The sequence below is a fragment of the Hydra vulgaris genome, chromosome 02 (genome assembly GCF_038396675.1).
Source record: "Hydra vulgaris chromosome 02, alternate assembly HydraT2T_AEP".
In the NCBI taxonomy this organism is placed as follows: Eukaryota; Metazoa; Cnidaria; class Hydrozoa; order Anthoathecata; family Hydridae; genus Hydra; species Hydra vulgaris.
In genome coordinates, this window is record NC_088921.1 from 60,305,001 (window position 1) to 60,332,450 (window position 27,450).

Here is a 27,450-nt window from a genome sequence, read left to right on the forward strand (position 1 = left end):
ATATATATATATATATATTTATAAACAAATATATATGTTTATATGCATATATATATATGTATGTATATATATATATATATATATATATATATATATATATATATATATATATATATATATATATATATATAATATATATATATATATATATATATATATATATATATATATACACACACATATATTAACATATATATATACATATATATATATATATATATATATATATATATATAAATATATATATATATATATATATATATATATATATATATATAATGTATGTATATATATGTATATATACATATATATATATATACTATATATATATATATATATATATATATATATATATATATATATATATGTATATATATATATATATATATATATATATATATTTATATATATGTTTATATATAAAATATATATATGCATATATATACATATATATGTATATATATAAAATGTATATACATCTTATATATATATTCATAATTACATGCATTAATACATAATATTAAAATAAAAACAATATATATATCAAAGGTATGTGATAAATAATAAATGTTAGAATTAAATATACAACACCAATTCCAAAATTAGGACTAGAAATATAAACATTTTATACACATATATTAAATTTATATTTTTCTTTTATATATATTCATAAATTTACCCATATATACATGCATAAATACATATTATTAAAATAAATAAAAATATATGATAAAGAATAAATGGTCATTTTCAAATAAATAAATCATCAACAAAAATAACCTGAATAAACCGAATATACTCTGAGATTTATGTATGTTATATACAATTTGATGCAAAGTCTAAAAGTTTTAAATTAGCCGCAATAAAAAGAAGTTATAAAACATAACTTTATTAAAATATTTTTTTAATACTATCTGCATGCATTCTATTAAGTTTTCATTGCCTTTTCTTTACGGCAAATTATTTTTGTAATGGCTAGTTAATGAGACAAAAATTTTCAATGTGTCACTTCCTCAACGTTATCAAAACAACGTTTAATTAACGTTGGCATAATAACACTTTTTCAACGTTTTTTAACTACCACATTTTCAACGTTGGTATATGTAACGTTGAATAAGCGTTGTTTCATAAATAGCTTAAATACGTTGAAAAAGCAGCTAATGTCTAACGTTGATAAACCTTCAACTTTGCGACATTTTTACAGTGATTATTTGCGTACTTTTATTCAACGTTGAATAAACGAGATTTTTTGAGAAGATAATATAAGTTGATATTTATACGCTTATTCAACGTTGAAAATGTGACGTTTAAAAAGCGGTTTATTTTTAACGTTGATGAAGCATAGATTTTGAATCGTCTTTAAAGTGGCTTTTTGCGTTAGTTGATTCCACGTTGAATAAACGTCTTTTTTTGAGAAGATAAATTACGTTGCAATTTCAACGCTTATTCAACGTTTAAATTTACCGCGATTTAGTATACAAAAACAAACATTGATTCAACGTTGAAAGCGCGTTGTTTTTGTGACTGCAACGCTTTTTCTACGCTGCGACCGGTTTTCAACGTTGATTCAACGCTGACATGTTTGCTGGGCAGACATAAAATTATGTCAAAATATGTCCGTAGAATATATGTCTGACATATTTTATGTCAGCAGAAAATAATTCAAACATAAAATTATGTCAAAATATGTCCATAGAAAATATATCTGACATATTTTATGTCAGCAGAAAATAATTCAGACATAAAGTTATGTCAAAATATGTCTATAGAAAATATGGTGGACATATTTTATGTCGACAGAAAATATGTCTAAAAGTATGTCGACAAATCTGCCAGACATTATGTCGTAACAACCTTGTTTTGGATCGCTGTTTTCTCTGGTTTATGCATTATCAAAAATCTTTCTAGAATACCGTCTACCTGTTGTTCATTGCACATGTTTGTGCAACACCATCTTCTACATCCGTCTCCTGATCGTCTGATTTCGTAACCTGATTTCGTTACCTGATTTCGTTACCTGATTTCGTTACCTGATTTCGTTACCTGATTTCGTTACCTGATTTCGTTACCTGATTTCGTTACCTGATTTCGTTACCTGATTTCGTAACCTGAACCGCAAAAATTTAGGGTAAAATAGTTAGCATTTTAAATGTACATTCATAAATCAAAAATGGAATTACACAGAACAACTTTACATATAGAGGATTTTCTGATTAGAAGTTTCCGAAAATTCCTGTACCATCCATGTTTATTTTTGACATTAAAAAATAAGTAACGTCGCGACATAACATATGCAGTGGTTTTTAGCAAATTTTCTTTAGCAAATGTAACTAAATAAGCTAAAATGCATCTTAAATAAAAAAATAAAGATTTAGTTATTAAACCTCTAGATTATTGCAAAAATGAATACCTATTGTTACACAATCATACTAGCGTTTACAAAATGACTTCAAATTGTTGATAAAACTTACGAAAAAAGTTCTTGCAGCGGACTTTCATAATGAGAGACCAGACACTTTTATTTTTTAACTGCGTCAATGTTGCCACCAATAATTTTTAAAACATCGGAGTCCATTAATTTGTTTGTATTTCGGAAAGTAGATTGTCGCGATAAGAGCTTTTTGACTTTCATGAATTAAAAGGGCGCACCCGACACTCGTTTATTATTTATTTATCAGTCGTTTTGCTTTTAGTTGTTGTAAGGAAGTGAATCTTGAAAACTTATTTAAGTCTAATTTAATTATTTAGCCAATAATAAATGATTTTTTAATAATTTTTTGTTTGTTTTAAATATGTTTATTTAAACCGCGTGACTTAAGCTGTTATGTGAGTCTTCTGACCAATGGCTATATTACTATATTATAATATAATAATAATATTATATTATAAAATAATTATTAAACGTCGATCGAACGTTTAAACTTCTATTCGACTTCTATTTGTCAATATTGTAAATGTTTGATCGACGTTTAATAAACGTAGAAATTAAAAGATTTAAAGCGTAGGTTTTAAATCTATAAATGTCTGCGTTTAATTAAGGTCGATTAAAAATTTACAATATTGATTAATGTAAGTCGGTATTCTAAACGTTAGATCGACGTTTAGTAAACGTATATATTTAGTCAATAATAGGTCGATATTTAGTCAATAATAGGTCGCTAAACGTTGTACCCATTTTTTCGACCAATTTTGATTAAATATGGACCAATTCTGACCCAATCAGTATTTACTAGGATGGCTTCCCCGGCTTCACAATACTTTTCAAAATAAATAAATAAATTCGAGTTATTGATTGTGTTATGTACCTCAAAATAATGTTTTTCTACTATATTGAAACTAAGCTAATCAACAAAAAAGTAAAACTAATCAAAAAAGTTGCGGAGAAAATAAGTAATAAAAATGATATTAAAAGTTTTAAAGGTCAGTAATAAAAATGCTTTTATATGGCGTCTCTTAAAGTTTTTATTTTTTCAAGCGTTTTTTCTCAAAACTCTAAAATGTTAAGATAAAACAAAGTAATTCTAACCTCGCAATATATATATATATATATATATATATATATATATATATATATATATATATATATATATATATATATATATATATATATATATATATATATTTATATATATATATATATATATGTATATATTAGGGCTGTCCAGAAATTATTACACAACCCAGAACATAGCCTAGTGAAGTTTTTCCCATTATACTATCAATGCTTTATTGAAAAACATTTTTTACAGATTTATTTAAAGTCTTCTCGGGGTTGCTCAAAGCTCTTGAACATTTTCAGCAAATTTTAACAGAAAATGTGCAAAAACGCTATGTTATTTTTAGTATAACTGTCGAAAAATGTTGAAATTGATCAATTTAAGTTATTGATTAATTAAGTTATGGATGCCAATTGATAAGTTGATGATTATTTAAGTTATTGTGAGTATTTTTTTAAAAATTTTACACAATTTTGACCCAAATTTGACCCAAATCAAACAAATTGTATGTCATTTTCTAAAACACATAGGAAATAATGTTTTTGTTATAATAGTTATTTATTTTACCTGCATGCTATGATTGGGTACATACAATTTTGCATTTTTGTTTAGAAAAAATAGAAAATGTTGACTAGGAGTGGAAAAGAATTAAAAGTGACAAACCCAATTATACCGTCTTCGCCATTACCTTCGAGTGTTCTCGCAACTCCGTCATCTTCAAAACCTACCACAAGAACTAGTACAAATTTTTGGTTGATTGGTCAGCCATGTTCATCAATTACAGGAGCAAAGTTACCTACACGCAGACAGGTGATGAAGTATGTTTTATATCTGAAACATGATCCTAATAGCGTTGGTAACAGTGTTAAGAATGAAGAAATATCTTAAATCGTTGCAGACAGTGTTGCATATTTGTGGCACATGGCTCGCATCAAAACCAAAGTAAGACAAAACTGTATGTTTGATGTTGTTGGATTATGGAATGAATGGACCAGTTTAAAAAAAAATAGAAGTTGTGCCACCGACCCTGGTAACAAACGAGAAAACTTCATCTCAGAGCTTGATATGCTTTTCGACATTGGTGCTTCAGATGCAATTGATGACATAAGAAAATCTAGACTTCTATCTCAGAAACACAAAGATAATGACATTGCGTTTTATCTTGATCAGAAACATGAAAGAAAGTCTAGTATGAATGGCCAGGATAAAATTTTTGAAGCAAAGGCTTTACAGTTTCTGACCAGAATTGAACAGCAGCAACAACGACAAGAAAAAGAAACAGAAAGACTAGAGAAAAGAGCAGCTGCAGAGCTAGAAGGAAATGAATTTTTTGAAGAGTCCGAGGATGATGCACAAGTTGATTGTACGGAAATTGATCGAGATTTTGAGCCAGATCACATTATTGAAAAAATAGAGTTTCAAGAATTTATTACACTTCAAGTTCCCAGAAAAATTATGGAATGTGACGAGTTAACGACAGCAGCCAATTGGGTAAAGTTGTCCGACAATCAAACTACAATGATAGTTTCAGCTATAATAAAAGCAGCGGGTGGTAATCTAGACGACTTCGATGTATCCCGTTCAACTACGCGTTGAAAGCGAATGTCAAACAGACAGCACATTGCAGAAAACATAATGGAGAAAATAAAGGAAAAACCACCTCAATTTGGTGCCATGCACTGGGATGGAAAGTTACTGCAGGACTCTCTTGGTGATAAGTTTGAACGTCTAGCAATTCTTCTGTCAGGTTCACCAGAATTTTGATCGGGAAAATTGCTGGGTGTGCCACAACTAGGAGATTCTAATGGACAAACTCGAGCTGATGCCTCATATGATCTCTTAGAAGCATGGGGATTAAAAGAATCAGTTGTCGATTTGGTATTTGATACTACAGCAAGCAACAGTGGGGTCTATAAGGGTGCAGCTAAACTTATCGAAGAACTTGTTGATAAAAAGCTATTTTATCTTGCTTGTCGTCAACATATCCTTGAATTTGTAGCTAGCGCTGTTTGGAAATCACTGTTTGGTGAAATCAGAGCACCAGAAAACAAAATGTTTGCTACCTTCAAAGAGGCATGGTCAGGTCTCGATAAGCAATCACCTATCCAGTTGCTGAAAATTGAAAATCCATGGTTGTTGGAAGTTAAAGAACGAGTCATTGAAAATTTAAAAATGCTGCTCTATTGCAAGGAATCATCGGCGTTTCCTCGGGATGACTACCGAGAGTGCGCAGAAAGTAATATTATTGTTCTGGGTGAAACACCACCTCGTGGTACCCATTTCCTCAAACCTGGAGCCATACATCAGGCTCATTGGATGGCTTGCAACATATATGCTGGGAAGATGTTCATGTTTTCAAAAGCAATGAAATACGACAAGGAAACTGTGATTAAACTGGAACGTATAAACAGATTCTTGGCTCTTTTTTACACCTCAGCATGGATGCAAGCCAGTATTGGAGCCGATGCTCCCGTAAACGATCTAGAACTCATTCATGACATGATGGATTTCCGCAATGTAGACAAAAAAATTGCAGATGTTGTGGTAGCCAAACTAAACAACCATCGATGGTACCTCACTGAAGAAGTTGTTCCTTTTGCTTTATTTAGTCATCATCCTAAAATGAGTGACCATGTTAAGCAAGAAATAGCAAACAAATTGTGGACAATAGCAGTGCCTGAAAACTTCCGAATGGGTAAACCAATCTTCAGACAAATCAAACGCAACACAACATTGAAGAGTCTGTTAGGACCGGAGTCACATCTGTTGTTCCAGAATCTCAACATCAGAAGAGATTGGCTTGCTAAACCAGTGAATCAATGGGCAGCAGATGAAGACTTCCAAGTTGCTGAAAAGTTTGTTCGAACAGTAAAAGTTGTCAACGATGCTGCCGAACGAGGCGTCAAACTAATCTCAGATTTTGCAACAATAATAACAACAGATGAACAGCAGAGAGCATGGCTATTGCTAGGTGTGGAACAACCTAGCAATAGCCAGTTTAATACATTTTTTGTTATATTTTAGTTAAAATGTTAAAGAGCTTTGAGCAATCCCTAGAAGACTTAAAATAAATCTGTAAAAAATGATTTTCAATAAAGAATTGATAGTATAATCGGAAAAACTTCACTAGGCTATGTTCTGGGTTGTGTAATAATTTCTGGACAGCCCTAATATATATATATATATATATATATATATATATATATATATATATATATATATATATATATATATATATATATATATATATATATATATATATATATATATATATATATATATATATATATATATATATATATATATATATATATATATATATATATATATATATATATATATTTCTTCACTGGCTTCACATTATTTTTCAAAATATATAAAATATATATAAGTAAATGATTGCTCAAAACAGACGCAACAGGCGCCCCCGAACTTAATAGTTTTATAATAAGTAAACTTTAGATTTGTTTTTGTAATTATTTTGTAATTTATGGTAATTATTTTGTTATATAGCTTTATATGGTCAAACAATGCATAATTTATTTGGTCAGTTAAATACTGTAGTAACTATTATCTTGAAACGTTTTTTATTGTATTTTAAATACGACGGTTGTAAATATAGGATTAAGTAAGATCAATATAACGCCAAATATAACTCTTAAAGCATTAGTTTTTTCTTTTCTTTATATAACACCAATATAACGTCAACGTTGAGCAAATATAACGGATAATAAAAATGCCAAATATAACGCTAATATAACCGTTAACTTAGGCGTTAGATTTTTTTTGTTTATTTTGGCGTTAGTTTTTTAAGAGTAAAGATATCAAATTTTGATTTTCAAACCCTTCTTACTCTAAAGCAAAGGTATGTTTTTCTAGTTAACTAAAACAATATTTTTTAAAAACATATTAATTGTGATAACTTCTTAAGTTTGTGAAAAATTTATTTGAATTTAAATCATTAAACGATGCAAATGTCTTTAAAACAATATGTTAAATACTAATTAATATAAATTGTAAGTTTTCGCGAAAAGCACATATTTTGAGGCCCCTTTTTTTCCTTAATCCGAAACATCTTTAATATTGAATCCTTTAGGAACTCTTAAACCAAAATCTCTCAAATTTTGAGTTTAATTTTTTAACCACAAAATTATTCTAGTAAATCTTTTATTAGTATCCAACTGCATCATTTTGCAGTGTGCGGTAGTAAAACCAACCAACCCTAGTATATACATAACCATGTAGGCCTGATTCGCACTCTTTTCTTTAACTAATATAACTTTAAATAGTTCAAATGTTTTTGTAATAAAAATATTTTTTGGAGAAAAAGACCTTACAAATATGCTGGCTTCTTACTTAGTTATCTTTACGGTGTTCATTGAAGTAGCGTTTGTATAGAAGAAGATGAAACTGTTTCATGGTTAATTCACTTATCGTTCGCTTTTACAATATTTTTATTCAAATTTTGGTTTCTTTGGTTTTGTAAACGTGAGAGTATTTCCAGATTTTATTAACGTAAGAGACTCAAAATTCGATACGCCCGCGAGTATTAAAATAGCTTATTTATATACCACGAGTTTTTAAATAGCTTATTTATATATCACGAGTTTTTAAATAGCTTATTTTTTTTCATTAAGCTTGTTTTTTTTTATTCTATCTATTGCATTCTTTCCTTTAAAAGAATGAAGAAAGAAAGTCTAAACTGTTTTTGTTCGGCTTGTTTTACATCTGGGTTTATGTATATACCACTATCAGGGGCGATTCTAAGCATAAAATGAAGAGGTTGAAAATAGCCTGTTTTGAAGGGGTGATTTTGCGGAAAGATTTGAGCGCAACCCCCACTTCTATAAAAATCGCCCCTGACCATTATATTTTACTTAAGACAAAATTTTCTCGCTACTTTTAAAGTTGCGTTTCTTTCAGCTTTACTGGTTTATTTTATTCGGACCCTTTTTTTGCTTTTGCCTTTAAATCTTTATTTATTTTATAAGTTTCAACCACAGTTAATCAAAGCGCAATTAACTGTGCTCATTACTAAAAGAAGTAGAAAAAAACGGTGAGTATGCTGAGTATATTTTACTATAACCACATCTTTGAATAATGTGTAACAATGGCGCAACGTTTCATGCAATTGTTATCACTAAATTTGAAACAATGGCACAACACTTTATGCAATTGGTATCTATGAATTATTGATCTTACCTCGTCGAATTACTAAATATAGATTTATTTTTCTTTAAAGTTTAAGGCTACTTTTAGCGTTGCTTTAAATAAAACGATGTTTTATTGTTTTTTTTTAGAATCATTTGAATATTAGATAAGGTTTCTGTTTTTCAAAAACAATAACACCTTCCTTCATTAGAGATAAAACAGAAGATACGATAATATAATAGAAGTTATTATGTTTGCGTGATGAGATGTCACTCGCGCCAGTTGTCAAAGCTTTAGTTTGAAAATAACACATTTTATGTGTTCTCTAGCTTTGAACATGTTTATAAATAGATTTTTTTTTAACCAAGAGGGCTCTAGTGTTTGTTAACGTAATTTCAAACTTCATCTAATTTTATTGAATAAAAATTGTTTCTTATATAGAAGAGTTTATCTTTGTTTTTAGAATGAAACTTGTGATAAAATATAAGTAATTAAATAATATAAGTTAAAAAAAAAGAACTACTAAAAATTCCAAGTTACGAGTATGTGTTCTGGTAAGTGTTGCTTGATCTTTTATAAAATATTTGTGCATGAAATTTGTAGAACTTATTGTTCAACATGGTTTAAACTCATGGTGTAAAGTAAAAGTTCCTTTTAATTTAATGAACATAAATTATAATTAATACTTCAATTTGTACTTTAAGACAAACTTGTATTCTATATGAAATACTTCAATTTGCTTGTATTTGCAATGCTCGAACTTTATTTTAAATGTAGTTTGAGTTCCATTAGCAATTCAAAATTTGGGTTTTTTTATCAAAAACTAGAATAATGATAAAGCCTAATAAACATAAAGGCTTTATAACTTAAACTTTTCAAGAGTGGTGACGAAAGAGTAATAAAAGTGATTTAAGAACAGAACACAGAATACAATAAAATCTAAAAATGCAAAGCTGATTAAACAAAATTTTTGAGAGCTTTTTCACAAATTTTCAAATTTTTCTTTAAAACTTTGTGACAAAACCTTAACAAGCTTTCTCAATCAAAAAGAATAAAGAAGATGAAAAGCGAGCAGCTTTGATAAAGTTCTTGAAGCATGTTTGTAATTAAAGTTCTTGAAGCATGCGTAGTAGTTAAACTCTAATAAACTAATAATACTCTGAAGAAAACATTTCTTTTCGCAGTTGTTACTTGTCTTTTATAACATAAACATAAACTAGACAATCTATATGATTGGCTAGTTTATGATTGATTTTAAGGACAATTCGTAACACGTTGGTATTTTCTTAATAGCTTTTTTAATTCTTAAGATTTTTGTATTTTACAAGTCATAAATTTTATATTATTTATAAAACAGAATAACTCATAGTATTAATGATTTAGTAAAAAAATATATTTAGGAGTACATATAAAAGAACTAACTACAATACTGCAGTATAATTAGTTGTAAATTAGTGCATGTTTTTACATATAGCCTTGGTCTTAATCTTTGCTTTCGGTGCTTATTTGGTGAAATACTTGTGAGACAGTACTGTCTCACTCAAATTCAGTACAGACGAGAAAAGGATTTTGAAAAACTATCTTATAAAAAACTTTGAAAAAAATTATAATTTAATATATAATCAAGCAAAATGTCCAACATAAGTAAAAATTTTAAATTATAACCCGAAACTCAGGTCAGTAGTGCCTCTATCAGTTTATGATACTTATATTTTGCTATCTTTCTTCAAAAAACAAAATAATCCAAATAACTCCCTGTTTCTACTTATTCAGCAAAATCGGGTGAGTAGAAACAGGTTTATGTTTGCTTCTTTTTAAACCTTTGGTAAGTTGAATCAAGAAAAAATATAATGTACTGTTAACTACACATATTTTTACATAAACAAAAAGGTCATAAAAGCCATAGAAAGTATAAAACAACATATAATTGGTAGATAGTATAAAACAACATATAATTGGTAGATAGTATAAAATAACTTATAACTGGTACTTTAGAAAAATTTTTATGAGTTGTTATACCAGTTGTTATAACTTTAAAATAAGGAATGTTTTTAACATTGAGATTTCAATTTCAGATTTAGCAAAGCCAATATTTTAATTTCTTTTTTTCTGAAGATCAAAAATTCTTCGTCAGTCATTGTAAAATTTTTTGTATGCGACACTCGATTCATAACTCTTACAAAACAAATATTTTTGAGGTAGATCACTTTAAAAATGTAACGTTTAAGGCAGTTTTTGTTTTATCAGTATAACTTGGAAGTTTTATTAAATTCCAAGAGGGCATCAGACGTCCAAAGACGTCTAACATACTTCCACTCGACATCCGTCGGACGTCTTAGAGCGTCCAATGCCCACTGGGTTTGACCAGTATATAGTCACCTGGGTTAATGCATGCATATGTTTTTGAAAGATTAGCTGGAGCAATATAAGTCAACTAATTCTTTTTTCAATTTTACTTTATTTTTTTGACGACGACTCAATTGTTTTAAAATCTGTACAAGTACTAACAGTATTAGCAGTTAAAGTTTACGGATCGACCCTTTTTATCATATAATCGCGGCATATTATCCTAAAATTATAAGTTATCCTAAAAAACAACTTCGTTAGTTAGGCTTAAAAAAGCTAGATCAGTATAGTAAAAAGATTTAAATGAATAAGATAAAAAAAACTAAAGCATACAGAAATCTAAATGAAAACTTTATCAAGTTTAGGGGGAGAAACACCTTAAAAGTCACGTTTCTTTTTACACTAAAAATTAAAAAACATAAAGTTTAAAAGAATTGTTTTTTTCAAAAATTACAGCATTAAAATTATTACTTTAAACAGCTTTAAAACTTCATTTTAAAGTTAAAAGTAGCTTTTACAAAGTTTGTTACATGTTTGCGTTGAATACAGTTTCACCAGAAAATTCAGAGTAAAATTAACATAAAAGCAAAATAAGGTTGATTTGATGTGAACTTAATAGAATATCAACTGCCTTTTAAGTCAAATAAACAAAAATGTTTTTATCTAAATTTAAAATGTTACCAACGTAAAAATCTAATTTGTTAAAAGTTCCTGCTTAAATAAACTTTCATTTACAATGTTATATATGTATATAAAGTTTTGTTTCTAATCAACCTTCTTTTTCTATTCACCTCATTTTACTGAAGGTTTACATGAGTTAGAAACCGCTGTAAACAAATAAAAGACTGCATGTTTATATTTTTAGACAATTTTCTAAAACTATAAAACGCTTATGTAATGTAAGATGGTTCTAAACCTTATGTGGTTTTTTCATCCTAAAAGTGCCAAAATATAGTTTGAACAATATTGTATCTTATTACAAATTCTGATCCTATTTAAAGTAAAACAATTTTTTTTAATACTATTTTCCGTCAACAAAGCTGGGTTAATTGGTCACTTTTTGAGGTTAATTTAGTTTCAGTACTCAAATCACATGGTTTGCGTACCAAGTTAAAGTTTTTTTATTTCAAGACTGTAAAAATAATCTGAGAAAAATTGAAAAATTGTCGAAGTTTGGCACAAATATGTCGAAATTTACTCAAAACTGTTTCAAATGTTTCTGACTGAGTTTTTTCTTGTGCGCTAAAAGCGTTGGTTCTTGGTGAAATTATACATATTTGTTTGTTGGTGACATTATAAATACTTGAATTTTGATGACAGCATAAATATGAAATTTGCACCTAAACTCTCATTCTGATAAAGTTTATAAGAGCCAATTACTATAAGGTATATAAAGTGCAGATTATAAGGTAGATAATAAGTGAAACCATGTTAAACCTAAAGATAATTTATGGTCTTGTAGATTTTAAGGTGTTAACAACAAACATGTTTTAACTATTAGGATTAGATCTTCGATCATGAAACATAAACACCCAAGGATCAAAAAAAGTATACAAAGTGATCACGGTCCAAATAAAAAATAATAATGCTGCCACTGTATTAAGTTAATAGATGAGAAAGAATTTCTAAAAAAAGTTCCATCACTAGCAAGTGAATTCAGAAAGTCATTATTTGATAGCAAACCCATTACCCCATGTTTGTTAAATAAAGAGTTTACTGAAAAAATTATTAATATTTGTAATTGATAAAAAAAACCCTGTCAATAAGACAAATAAAAAAGAAAAAGCCAAAAAGTTTTTAAATTCCTTAACCTTTCTGGAAAAAATAAAACGTTTTAGCAAAAGAATTTAAAGGAAGCAGAATATTGATAAAAAAATAGTAATATGGATTTGTAGCATTATATGAAACATTTTTTATTGTATTATTAATATTTGTAAATAACTCAAACATTTTAGAGAATGTTATTTTCATAAAATTGTCATTACTTTGAATATTTTTTACGAACATTTGCAATTCATACAAACCCAGCCAATATAACTGAAAAACAAATCTTAATGAAAACAAAGTTTAATAAAAAATGAAAATAAGAAACCTAACCATAATAATGTCAAAGTATTTAATCTTTTCAATATTTAAATATTTTTATCTAAATATTCTAAAATGAAAACAACGTAAAGTCAACGTAACTTTCGGTAATAATTTTTTTCAATAACAGCTTCACCAAAGCAATATTTTCTATTATCCTGATTATTTTCTAGCTAATGAAAGCAAATATATTGTCTCTTTTAAAGTTGCTGGTCAGTGATAATAAGAGTTTATTAATACTTTATTAATATCAGCTGTTGTCATAAGGATCATCCACAAATTACGCAATTTATTTTAAAATAAAAAATAGGAGATCTTTAGCAAAAGACCAAAATTTTTTCCTCGCAGAGCCTTAAGTTAAATGGAAAATCAAAAAGCGTAAGGCGCTATTTCGATTTTTCATTTAACTTAAGGCTCTGCGAGGGAAAAAATTTGATCTTTTTTGCTTTATTTATTGGTAAAATATAGTGTTGCGTAATTTATGGACGATCCATTTAAAATGTAACAAGATGTGATTAAGATTTCTGATGATTTTAATGACACAAAGTTTGATTTTGGAAATAGAACAATATAATTCTATATTTGCGACTGTGGTTATATTAGTTTTGGACAATCCTTACTCAATAAATAATTGTCAAAATTTTTGAAACCAGAAACCATGTTTTGTTTAGAGATATCACATTGTCATGCGACATTTTTTCCAGTAATTGAGACTAAAATTGAGGAAAAGCAGATTTTTGTAATCTTGTCTCGATCTGTACATCGTGTTTTTTGCACTCAGTAAATATTAACATCCGATTCTTCAAAGGAGAAAAAAACAACACCATCCAATGGTTTAAAAGATGAATAGTTTTAGATAAATTTGATATTATACTTTTCTCTTTAACTCGCAATTCCTACCTTTTTAACTCACAAATTTTTCTATTGTTCTAAGTATTGTCTCGTTCATTAGTAAAGCTTACAAAACAAAGGCTAAATGTTTTTCAGAAAAAAACAGTTATTTTCAAAACATTGGCACAACAAAGCCACTATTGAAAACAAAAACCTCCAATAAGTTCTAGCAAGTTTATGCTTCTTGATAAAGTATGTGCATTATCATATTAAAAACCGCTAAAGTAAACACAAGTTGAAAATTTAACTTGTGTTTACTTTAAGACAAGTTAAATTACTGTAATTTATTTCAGTGAACCTCGGATCAAGTGATCTGAGGTTCACTGAAATAAATTACAGTAATTTGAATTTAATGTAAAAAGTCACTCAAAATAAGCTACTCAAAAACTCGTTAGGTTTTTGTGGTGTGCTCAAAAAAAAAATGACAAAAAAAATAAAAAAATAAAAAATAACGTTCAAGCGTTCATGACCTGGTTTCGTTACCTAGTTTCTACTGGTATAATTGACGCTTCAACTAATTTACACAATAGGTCTCAATGAGTGCAAAAAAAAAATTTTACAATCTGTAATCATCAGCAATTTCATTAAAAAAAATAATTTGAAACTGTATCTAAGTGAGCATTTAAACAAAAAACGCGTTAAAAAAAGTTTATAATAAAAAAAAATTATAAATTTTTTTAAAAGATCTATTAATGTATATTTTAAGCACTTTAAAATTATTTTTTCACAACCAAAAGGCAGCGGCAAACCTAAAATTGAAGAATCCCTGGAAAAAATTTAAAACTTTTAACAAACTTCAGTTTTAACACTATAAAAACAAAGCAGAACTAATAACTCGCTTGCGCGAGTTATTTTTCAAACAAAAGAATTGAGCTAGATTATGAGTTCTACAGGGTTAAAGGTCAGTTCTACCCAAAAAAAACACATAGATAAGATGGACCAGAGACTCTTTTATGCATTACCACCCAAAAAAACGTTTCATAACGTTTTTATTTTCGTCAAATGTGCAGTTTTGAAGCATTTCTGCTCCACTGCGACGTGAACTTCTTTGTTAAAAAATCTTCCTTAAGGAAAAAAAGAAAAAATGTTAAACTTATTTTAAACTTTTCAGTTTAATCTTTGAAATTTATTTATTTGTGTGAGTGTGTGTGTGTTTAGGGGATGGCATTTATACTTACCTTTTTTTTTACTTACTCGAGTAAGTTAATTTTTATTAAAAAGTAAATTACATAAGTAATTTGAAACGTTTTATGTAAATTTACATTTCCGTATAAGTAATTTATTTTTTTGAAACGACTTTTACTTTTTAAAGTAAGTTTTTTTACTTTCAAAAAAAGTCATGTAAAAGAAGATTACATCAAAAAGTAATTTACTTTTACATGTAAAAGTAAGTCACGTGTAAAAGTAAGTCACGTGTAAAAGTAAGTCACGTGTAAAAGTAAGTCACGTCAAAAAGAAATTTTACTTTTACATTACATAATATAAAATTTCCTCAAACTGTAACTTACATTTACCTTTAAAAGTAACTAAATAAAAAAAAACTATATGATAAAGTAACTTGCATATGAAAGTAAATTACATAAAAGTAATATGCTACCAAATGTAAATTAAATTTACAAATAAAATAGTATTTTTTAAGTAGGAATTTTTTATTTTAAAAGTAATAACAAAAAATTACATTAAAAAGTAAAAAATAAATTACATAAAATAAAATTTAAATTAGATAGGCTTAAATTTTATATAAATTGTAAAGTAAATTAAAAGTAACTTATACAAAGTAAGCAAATATATTTACTTATATTTTAAGATAACTTGACATGATCTTGTATAAAAGAAATGAAAAAAAGTAAAACTTAAGGCACTAACATTTAGTCTGCCGCAACATTCGATTTGCGCGGATTTAGGTATTTCTTCCCTGTAAAGTTTGAATATATCAACAATAGGTTTCCGCCCATGATTAAAACCCTCTCTAATTCCGGTCCATGGTTTAACTATTATAACCATTCTCTGAATCAAACCGTCTCAAAAATGTTCACTCTCTAGCCAACCATTCGAAAGGTCTGGAATTTAAACAAAATAAGGCATTTAGCAGAAGGCGCATATACCCATGGGAGACTCAGAAAGGGTAGATTATTAAAAAAGATAATAATTGGAGTAATTGTTAGTCTTTTTTTATAATTTTTTTGCGAAAATGCATTTATTATTTAAAAACTAAGGAGGAAAAATTAAACTTGTCCTGATTTATGGGAGCTATACCACAATGGCTTGAAGATTAAGGAGACCCGAACTTTTTAAGAGGACCCATTATTTTTGTAAAGATTTCTTACCACTCTGATACAAAATAAGGCCATCTGCTCAAGAAAATCCTTTGACTCTAAAAGTTTTATATCTTTATCTGCGTGTAGTATCAGTGGCCTAGTTACCGCAAGGCCAGTATAAGCAAAACTTACGGTCCCACAAGCAACTAAAGCAAGAGCCGCAAGGTTCAGAAGCTCTAACATCTATTAAAAGAGTTTTTTTTTTTTTTTTTTTTTTCATAAAAGTTATCGCTCCAGAGAAACAGAAATTGGGCCTCTTGACCACGTATGTCTAATAACAAAATACACTTTGCTTGGCCGCTGTGTAATATACCTATATCCCAAGCTGTAGCGTAAAAACGATTTATAAGTAGTCAAAGAAATAAAAATTGTGGTGATTAGGGCCTGGATTCAAAAAATACCCTTAAACATTTACCATCCCTACTACAAATCTGAGGGCAACAAATTAGTAATTTCTATTGTTTTTGTTTTCTTACACTAAGTTTACATCCTTGCCAATTGAAGTGGTTGTTTCAATCTTTCTAAACATTCTTATGTGATAAGCAAGAACACGCTTAAGTGTGGTATATAGTATGTTTTTGTTTATACCACAAGATAGTATAATTTTAAAGAAAATTTAGTATGAAATATTATAAAAACCATTTTGACCAAAATTTTTGCGTTTACATAATTATATTAATATTACATCTCATAATTTACGGACGTAAATTTTGAGATGTAATATTGATGTAATTATTAAAGACATCATTGTGTTATTGGTTATTTGGTTATCCATAAAGTCTTTAAATAAATTTAATGTGATTTTTAACAACACAATATAAGGTTTTTAGAAAACCTCATTTGTACGTAACTATATAATAATATTATTAGTTAAAGAAGAGGCTATTGATTAATTAATTGTAATTGGTCTGTTGATAAAAGGAGCCGTCGCTTGTACAAATTGTAAAACTTTTTTATATTTTCCTAAACATTCTAATGTGATATAAACGTAGCTATTAATAATACTATTAGTTAAAGATGCTGTTGATTAAGTAACTTTAATAGGTTTGGTAATAAAGGAATACGCCGCATTTTCAAATTATGAAACTTTTTTACATCGCTTTTAATGTGGTATAATACCACGCAATACTTGTATTTAAAGCCATTTAAAGTTAAATCTTGTATTTTGTTTAATTTGTATTTTCATGGATAAAAATTTTTTAAACCATTTTATTTATATGTTAAAAAAAAAATTATTCAAAATTTCTGTTATTTATGTAATATTTTTTCTGTTTTATTACGTTATTTTAGGAAAAGATTCACGTTTTTCTAAAATAACATACTAAAACAGAAGAATTTGGTACTTCAGATACATTAATTTTAATTTTTTAGATATATTTTCAAAACATACAAAACTATAATTGTCAACTAAAATAAGGATATTAAACTCAAACTTCAGAAAAACACATGATCATCAATTTTTAATAACATGCATTTAATGACTTTATTATTCACTGATATTTAGAGGCTTGGCAATAAGACTATTTTTGTCTTCTTCTTTTCCCCGCCTTTCGTATATTTTACAAAAGAAAATTATTAATTTGTAACGGCAAATTAAGAAAAATAAAAAATTAAAAAAATTAAAAATCCATAACTGAATTAAAAAATGTCCCATTTAAATCCCCTAAATAATTGGAGGGGTTACTCAAAATTTATATGTTCATAGTTTTTGAACATTAGGAGATTATTGCATGACAGAAGAGACTTGTTAATGGACTTAAATTTAGTTTAAAATGTTAAAAAAATGTATTTATAATTGTTATAAACTCATCACTCTCACACCAATGGCATAAAAGGAAAGTCAACATTTTTAAGGGTTCATTTTTAGCAGACTCCGATTATCGCAATACTTTTGAAAAGCTTTACATAAACATGAATATATAAATTTTTGGAGTTTGCTTCATGTCCTCACATGAAGTTAAGTTCTCAAACAAAAAGTTTGCTACGGGCCTGGTTTTAAATATGTCATTAGAATCTGGTTGTTAAAATATTTTGATTTGCACTTTTGTTATTTTTTTTTACTTTAAATTTTTTGAAAATTTAAATTAAAAAATGTAACAAAAATTTACTGAACAATAAAAAGAATTTGATGTTATTTCATTTGTATGATAAAATAACATATTTTCACAATCGACCATATAATTTTAAACTTGAAAGTGTGCATTTTTGAACCATCCTACTAAATACGCTATATTAAATAAATTAAACCATCCTACTAAATACGCTATATTAAATAAATTAAACCATCCTACTAAATATTAAATAAATTAAACCATCCTACTAAATATTAAATAAATTAAAATAAGCAGTTGTTGCGGTTATAAAAAGTTATAAATTTTTTTTCAAGTTAAATACTTTTACATTTATACTTTTTTAACTTTAATTTTTTTTTTCTAATTAATCTTGATGTTATTTATATCAGTTGTTTGAAAGTTTTTTTTTGAAAGACTATCTGGTTTAATGCTCTTGTTTTGGAAATGGCTCTACATTTTGCAATTTTATTCTAAGTTTTGTATTTTGGCTTCCTTTATTCAGCATGATTGTTAAAAATCAATCTAACCAAAATAAAAGTTATTTCTGGAAATGACGAACTCGAATATTTGTTAGATAATAGAATAATAAAGGAATAATTGTTTTCTGGAATGGACTAATTGAATTTAGTTCATTCCAGACAACAGTTTTATGAATAGCTATTAATAAATAAACAAAAAAAAAAATTTTTATTTCTGAATGGCTGTTTCGACAAGAGCTGACCAGCGCCGTCCCGAATGGGGGTGAAGGGGTATCCCCACCCTAAAGCTATTATATATGCATTTGAGTTAGCACATTTGTACATTTAGTTGGCAAGTTTTGAAGTATTGTTGGCAAATATCAAATATCGAGGACTTTTTTTTGTGTGCGTGTGTGTCTCCAGTTGGCAAAAAACACATACGAACCCCCTCCTGACAACAACCACCATGAATAACAGAAGCGAAAAGCAGCAGCTTAACTACAAATATGCCCGGCTCTTTTGCGTCAAATTTTTATCAGGGCCACTAACTTATTTCCTCCCGAAAAAAAATTGATTCTGAAACAAATAAATGTTTTCAAAGCTTTTATGCAAAAAATCTTTCTTTCTAAAAAGTTATAAACCCCAACTTTAAAGAAAAATGAAATATTAGATAAAAAAGTAAGGGTACGACCTCCTTGCCCAGGAAACAAATTTAACATGCACGTTCATTGGGACTACACAAATGCTGTCAAGATAAAGTAAAATCAAAGTAAAGCCGGAATGATAAAGTAAAATTAAAAAAAAAAAAAGATCCATAAAAGTGTTGTTCTCTCCAGTGCTTTGAAAACAATTTCAACTTGTACTTTTATTAAGTTCACACAAATGCTGGAAGGTTTACACATCCATGAATTACCCATAGCTTAGAAATTATGCCCCCATTCTCCCTTCTTCCCCCGACAAACTTTTATTATGGCCATTAGCCTAATCTGCTAAACAAAAAAAAAGAAATAAAAAATCAATGATTATTTAGCAACCCTTATTAGCACTCATGCGACAGGGAGCCTGTCTCTATGCTACTAGTATAGCCGCGTGTTGGCTATATTTGCCCCTAATTATAATAGAACTACCCTTTACGATAGATGTGAAAAAAAAACTCTTCCCGATGCCCCACCACAAACATTGCCCACATACATCAGAGTATTATCTGATGTATTACCCATATAGTGCTATCAAACAGGCAATACATTTGAATAAGCTACCTATCTCAAAATTTATGTTAAATCAACATGAAATGACTGTTCTTTGAGAAAGTAAATAATATAACTTACTTTTTACTTACTTACTAAGTAAAGTATAAAATTTCAAAGAAAAAAATTACTTTTATTTGTAAAAATAAATAACAATTTTTTTCAAATTACTTTTGTGTAAGCTGTTTTTGCTAATTACTTACTTTTACACGTAAAAGTAATTTGTTGTTGCGATGTATTTTTATTTTACTTTGTTATGTCTTTTAAATATTATATTTACGTAAGTTTATTTCATAAATAAATTTTTTCACATTTAAAAAGTAAATTACATTTCGATGTAAATTTTTTACAAAATTATAACCAAAATTACTTTTTAAAGTAGTTTACTTTACATAACTTACCATTAAAAGAAAGTTACATTTAGAAGTAAAAAAGAAAATGTAAATAACTTTTACTTGTAAAAGTAAATTACTTTTTCAAGTAACTCTTACTTATTTAAAAAACTTAACTTAAGTAATTAAGTTTTTACGCGTTATATAATTTAAGTAAAAAAAAAAACGAATTACTCTTAAATATAAGTAAATTATATATTTTTATATGAATTATGTAAAGTAATTTAGGCGTAAAAGTAATTCGCGTTTTTACATCAAAATAAGTAAAAGTTCCATCCCTAGTGTGTTTAATTAAGCAGGGTTTGTAATGGGTTCGAAAGATTTTGATATTTTAAAGATTGCTCAAGAAATTTTACATCCAAAGTGTACAAAACTTTATAATAAAAGTTTTATAACTTCTTATTAATTTAATTTAAAAACATTTCAGTTTCGCAATTTATAATTTTTATTGGTATTCTTAACATAAAGAGATTTCTATTTTGAAAACTTGAGCTTGTTAAGTTTTAGGAAAAGTGTAACCTCTAAATTTTTTGTACTTAGATTAATGTCAAATCGGGTTTTTTTTTTCAGAAACAATTTAAATTTTCTTAATGGTTAAATTTCTTAATGGTTAAACACCAATACCCCTCCGGAAAAAAAAAGTAGAGTCATTATCCCTAATGTATAGAGAACGGGTTTTTCATCAAAAAATTACTCCATCTTGTATATTCTAAAATTTTTTGTTAGTTCTTCTATAGAATTTGTTTTTTGTAAATGTTATATTAGATGTGACTTATTTGAGGTGATGGTAAATTTTATGGGGCTAACTTTTGAATGCCAAATTAAATTTTAAATTTTTTATATTTTTATAATTTGTTTTGATTGGCAAAACATTTAACTTGAGACGAGTATAAATGTTAAAAATATTAGTTCTACATCTTAAAACATGAAAAGTTAGTTGCAAAAAAGTTTCGATCTGTTTGATTAAAATACAAAATACATGCATTTTTTTTATTTCAAAGTTATATTTTTTAAATCTTTTTTTTGTTTTAATGGGGGAAGTTCTTTCCGATGCATCATTCTAGTTCTAACAAATTTATTTCTCTTTACTAGGTCAAAAATAATAGAAGGTGCTTTCTGTAACGTTCTTGATGCAGCGTTCTGCTGTTTGAGTGTGAATGCGGAATTTTAGAACTTGTCATGAATTTACAAGTAGCTTGGAGATCTCAACCTTAGAAAGATTACATGTAAATATTGATTTAAAAAAATCTTGAATATTCCAAAAAAATAATCCTTAAAGTTTGGTTGCTACAAAGTTAATCTTTGGTAATTAATCTTGAAGCAACCCATATTTTTTCCAAAGCGTTTTCACTTATAACTTTTTGTACTGTAAAATAACATTATTTTGAGGTACAAGCTAGTCTTTTTCGAATAGCATTGTCTCATAGCTCATTATTGTCTCTAATTTTTAAAGTCTTCTTGATACTTCCAATTTCTTTTGATTATGTTTCTCTTAATCATTAGTGAAATCAGAATACACTTATTGCAGCTGTACCGAACCCCAGTTTGCATTTAAGATTTGATAAAATTCACCAAATTAACTGGGAGTATCAAAAGAACTTTATGCAAATTGTGCCTTGTTCCAGCAAAGGTTTAGTAAAAGTTTCAAAGCGAAGCTTAAAATAAAATTGACACAAAAATAAAGGTTAAGATTTCTTGTTCACACACAAATCATCAACCCATAAATGTTTTACGCCAGCGTGAACGAGATTATGATAATATTTTTCAAGATTAAGGGAAAGTGTTCCAAACTTGATAGCATTTGCATATCTATTACTAATATAAGCGTCAGTAGATAAGTTTTTTATGTCATTCTTGTCAGATTTATGTAGTTACTCTCCATCTAGCAGAGAAGTAAAATTATAAATCATTGTCGTATCATTGTCGTATCATACTTCAGATTTTTGCAAACTATTAAACCCATCTTGTAAAGATAGTTTTACTGGTAAACCCATCTTGTAAGGATTGTTTTACTGGTTTGCACTAAATTAAGTAACCCCATACTTGCTATTCGTTGAACCATCAAGTGATGCAACTAAATGCATTAGCTTGGGTTTAGTTGTATGTTTCATTCAAATTGCCTAATGGTATCTATGAACCAACATTTTCTCAAAATGATTATGATAACCCTATTTATCATAATCATTTTGAGAAAATATTTATTATTTTATTTATTAAAAATCCGCTTATTACAACACGTAATTCAGCATTGTTTTTTGAAGCATCTTACAGACTATATTACTTATCTATATTGCAAGTTTATCCGAATGAATGAAAAGTATGATATAATGTGATAACCCTCAGTTGGTTTCCAAGTTGCATTTACCAGTGGAAAATTAGCTAGCAACGAGCTAGCGTTATTTGTATCAATGAAGACAGCAATTTGGCCACAAGAGTTGCTTTCTTTTTTAGTTAGCAATCCTCGTAGCTAAAAATGTTAGCAATTACTTTCTCAAAAATTCATCTTATATTTATTATTTAAGTCATTCAATTTGTACTACTATCATTATTAAATTTCTATCTCAATCACTTTATACAGTTAAAGACGACTACGTAAACCAACTTGAAACGACGACGCGCGTTCTAGTATAGATAACGCTAAATTTTTATTCACCCAAATTTTATACCACCCCAATTTTAATTTTATTTTTGGATTTTGGTTGTATCTTTTTCTTAAATATTTTAGTAGTTTTATCTAATGTTGATACGAGAAAGGATGCGGAGTCCCAATAAGGATATCCGATTTGAAAGTTACATAACCACTGTTTCTTCTTAGCTTTTAGTATCCAGAAGCTTTTTCCAAGTTTTTTAGGTTAGAGGAATAATATTATTTTGAAACCGTAGTCCTTATTACAATGGCGTCAAGATATCCAGGACACTGTGAGTCCGGTGTAGTATTAGATTTTTAATACCGAGTTTTTTTATACTCCTCAGTAAAAATCTCATATTAAATTTTTAATCGCATTGTGAGATTTTTACTCCCATAAATATTTTCCTGCAAAATGTATTTTTGCAACCAAACCACGCTGTATTTTGTGAATACCGGTGTAATTCCTGCGGATTCTTGAAAACCAATAAAGAAGCTGGTATTTAAACAAAAATATTGAGACCTTTTTAATCTATTAATGCAAAGGCATATAAATTGTTAAAATTATGAAAAATGATAATGTCAAAACTAAACTAATTAAGACGTCGAACAAAGCAAACATGCTATAATACTCAACGTGAAAGCAGTGTAAATGTTTGAAATGAAAGAATAGCAAAATGTGCAACTTTTGATATGAGAAAATTAATTGCAAAAAAGTTTGGAATTGTTAGGAAGCACAATGTCGCCGTAGGAAACACTAACCTAACTCTTTGTCATAGGGGAATCCATAGAGTTAAAGGAGATATAAATTGCTTTTGCAGAGCGGCTTCTTTTATCATAACTGGAAATGAAGATGAGCATAAGCCAATTAGACGCAAAGCTGTTATATTTCTAGGCAACTCAACTGGAATCCACTTTGATGGTGTGAATAATAGTTTAAAATCTTGTGCATTTACTTATGTATCTATTTCACTCGTTTTATTTATTATTGTTTAATTTCAATTATTGCTTTTTTTTTCGCTTTTTGCATTATATATGTTTGTATATATTCGTTCTATCGAGTTTCAAACAAAGAGTTAGTTTAAAGCGTTTAATTAGAGATTTTAGGCCGTGTGAATAAAAAAAAGCAATTGCTTTTACTCTGTGATTGGTCAGTTTTACGTGAATAAAAACTTTATGAGTTTTCCACAAATTTTTATTCACGTAAAGTTAAGCACTTGACTCAGTAATTGCTCAGCTTTACGTGAAAAAAAACTTGACCAAAATATAATAAATTTTTATTCACGTAAAGCTGACCAATTACTAAGTAAAAGCAATTGCTTTTTTTTATTCACCCGGTCTTTTGTTTATTAGTTATGCTTAACATTTTGTCAATTGATTTAATCGCTACGGAAATTTTGAATAATGCTCGTATTAAAAGTAATCGCTTCTTTACTGCTTTTCAAAAAGTTACTACCTTCAAAGCTTTAAAAAATATTGTCAAAATGCAACAAAATTGTAAAATATATTTTGCCGCAAGTTATTTTACGAGAATAAAAATCTCATAATGGGAGTAAAAATTTAATATGAGATTTTTACTCGGGAGTAAAAATTTCGTGTGAGATTTTTATTGGGGAGTAAAAATCTAATACTACACAAGACTAAAAAACAACAATTATAAAAAATTTTATGAACTTTTTTTCTAATTACAGATCATAAGTCATTTAAAACTTTTAAAACTTCTGGACATCAGAGACCAAGAGAAATTAGAGATAAACAGCTGGAGTCCTTTTGAAAATCTGCATAACTGGCTACCAATATAAAATATATAGCTATCGAATAAATTCAGGCTTGTCGTTGTGCTGTATTAACCAATAGACCAGACTAGGCCATGGGGATCTTAACGATAAGGGTCCACAACTTTTAAAATCTTATTTTTTTAATTTAAGCAATAATTTTGACAAGTTTTCTCAAAATTATTGGCATTGTTTATTTATTGTGAATTAATCAATAATGCCAATAATTTTTACTATTTCCTACTTTATATTTGTATTTAATTTGAAATATTTTTCTACAACTTTTAATCTATAAACTTTTTCATAAATTAAACAGTAAATAGCAATATCAATATATAGTAAAAGCATGATGCTTTTACGATATATCAATAGCTACAGATTGTAGGTATGTAGTGAACAACATCATAATGACAAATCTAAAGCTAGTCAATCGCTACTATCGTGACTTTTTAGCCAGCGGTGTTTACAATAGCTAGCTAAAAATGGTATATGTAGCAATCAACAAGTTTTAGATTTCTTATGTTTTAGTTAGCTACAAACCTATAATCTGTAGCTGTTGTTATATCGTAATAATATGGCAACAAAACTAAACAACATTACAAAGAATTTGTAGGTTGTAGCTACAGAGTTGCTGTTATGTTGTTCAGTTTTGATCTTTTCTGGAATCAACGTTTTGGTCAAAGGCTTTTCTTTCATCATATTGCATATGATGAAAGAAAAGCCTTTCAATTGAACTTTTTAAATTATATTTAACAGCTTCAATAATTGTATTTTCTTTTATAACATTATTCTTTGTCCTGCGCATTTTTTTGGGTCGACAAAAAACATATTAGGAGAAAGACAATCTGCAGCTATATATCTTTTATTATATTTTTTTAAGTATCTTACAACTAGTGATTAAACAGAGTAATTGCATCATGATTAAAACAGATAACCATCTTTTCAAACAGAGTCTTTGCATCATGATTATTTTCTTTCATGGGATCAAAAATCTAGTTCTAAATTGCTTTAATGTGTAGTGTTTACATTATTTATTATTATTTTTTGTATATTTGTTTTGTATATACTTGTTGTTTTGTTTATACTTTTTGTATATACAATATTTATTATTATTTTTTGTGTTTACAATATTTATTATTACTTACTTATGCAATGTAGAGTCTTATTTTAAAGTCTTTTGTTACAGTAAAAAAAAAAATTCTACAACAATTAATGAGTTTAATTTATTTAAAGTAAAATAAATTCATAGTAGATTAGCCAATCTGAAAATAATTTAACTCAGTTTTCTTTTTTTTAAGTTTTTTCTTGAATGATTTTTCTTTACTCTTTAGGCGAATCAGTTCTTTATAATTACGTAAATCAGTACGTATTGTAGAAATTTCTTACTTCATAAGCCTTAGATTAGGGGAGACGAAGGCAGTTTAGGACAGAGATAGTTAAGAACAATCTTCACAAAAATTTTGTAAAATATATTCTGAAATCAGGGTTGTGGCAGCAATATACAATTTTCATGGGGCACATTTGGACGTCACATTTGGGCGTACTGCGCTTCTCTTAACAATCTTATCAACAAATTAAGTTTATTAAAAGTTAAACAAAGTTTAAAAGTGGTGTGCGACAATAAAAAGAAATGCGAAAGATATATAATTGAAGAAAATTTTAAAGTTGCGGTAAAACAACTTTTTAATAAAACAATGAAACTAAGGAAAGCTGCAGGTGTATTTGTGTTCTCTAAAATTACATTGGCTTACAGAATTAAAATGCTTAGAAATAATAAAAGATTAAAAAGTGATTTTACTTTTCCACTAAATATTCTATTTCCGCATTTAAACTTGGTTGAATATTATAAACTTTATCTTTTCAATTAAGTAACAAGAAAACTTTTTTTCATATTTATTTCAATCCGTTTTACTTTTGTATTCTTTACTTTTTTAATTTTTAAAGGTAATATTTTTGTATTCATGAGGTGATTGAATAGTAATTTCATTTTAGTTTTTTTAAATATAATATTCAAGAAAAAAATTCAATAGTTTAAAAACTTTATAAAAATAAATCTTTTATTGGTAATAATTCTCTTAATTCTGCTGTTGTTTATAATTACCATAATTACTTATAATTGTTTAGCTCCAGCTCAATGAAAAAAATGAAATTTTAGGAACCAATTTTTTGTCTTTTAACTACATTTCCTAAAATGCCCCAATGTCCAAAACTACCCCCCACCAGAGGGGGTAGTTTTGGACAATGACAAGCTTCGTTTTTTAAAAGAATTTATAACTAAATTACCTTTTTCAGCAACAGTTTCAACTTTTTGTCAAATAGTACAAAAGCTATAGTATCTTTTTTAAAAAGGGTCCTAATGTTCCCCCTTCTCCCCTACAAAGCCAAATAGGGCATGAAAAATCAAAATGTGCTCTTGTCTTGTCGTTTTTTGGATCTTTGATGATGCTACCTCCAAGTGACTATTGAGATCAAGAATTTATTTATTAGTTGCTGCTTTGAATAATTTTAAGATTTTTCAAAAACTTAGATTCCACATTCTTTTTTTTTGTTGTGATTTTTCAGAAATTGTAACTGGTGATTTAAATTGAGTAT

General features: G+C 27.7%; 1 protein-coding gene across 1 annotated transcript in view; it reads left to right on the top strand.

Annotated features, from left to right (window-relative positions):
* The first annotated feature begins 7,231 nt into the window (after positions 1-7,231).
* Positions 7,232-27,450, top strand: part of LOC101238486 (RYamide receptor) — a 40,294-nt gene continuing 20,075 nt past the window's right edge. Inside the window, exon 1 of the mRNA XM_065791585.1 lies at positions 7,232-7,362. The gene's annotated coding sequence lies outside the window, so the exon portion shown is untranslated. The remainder of the gene's footprint in view (positions 7,363-27,450) is intronic.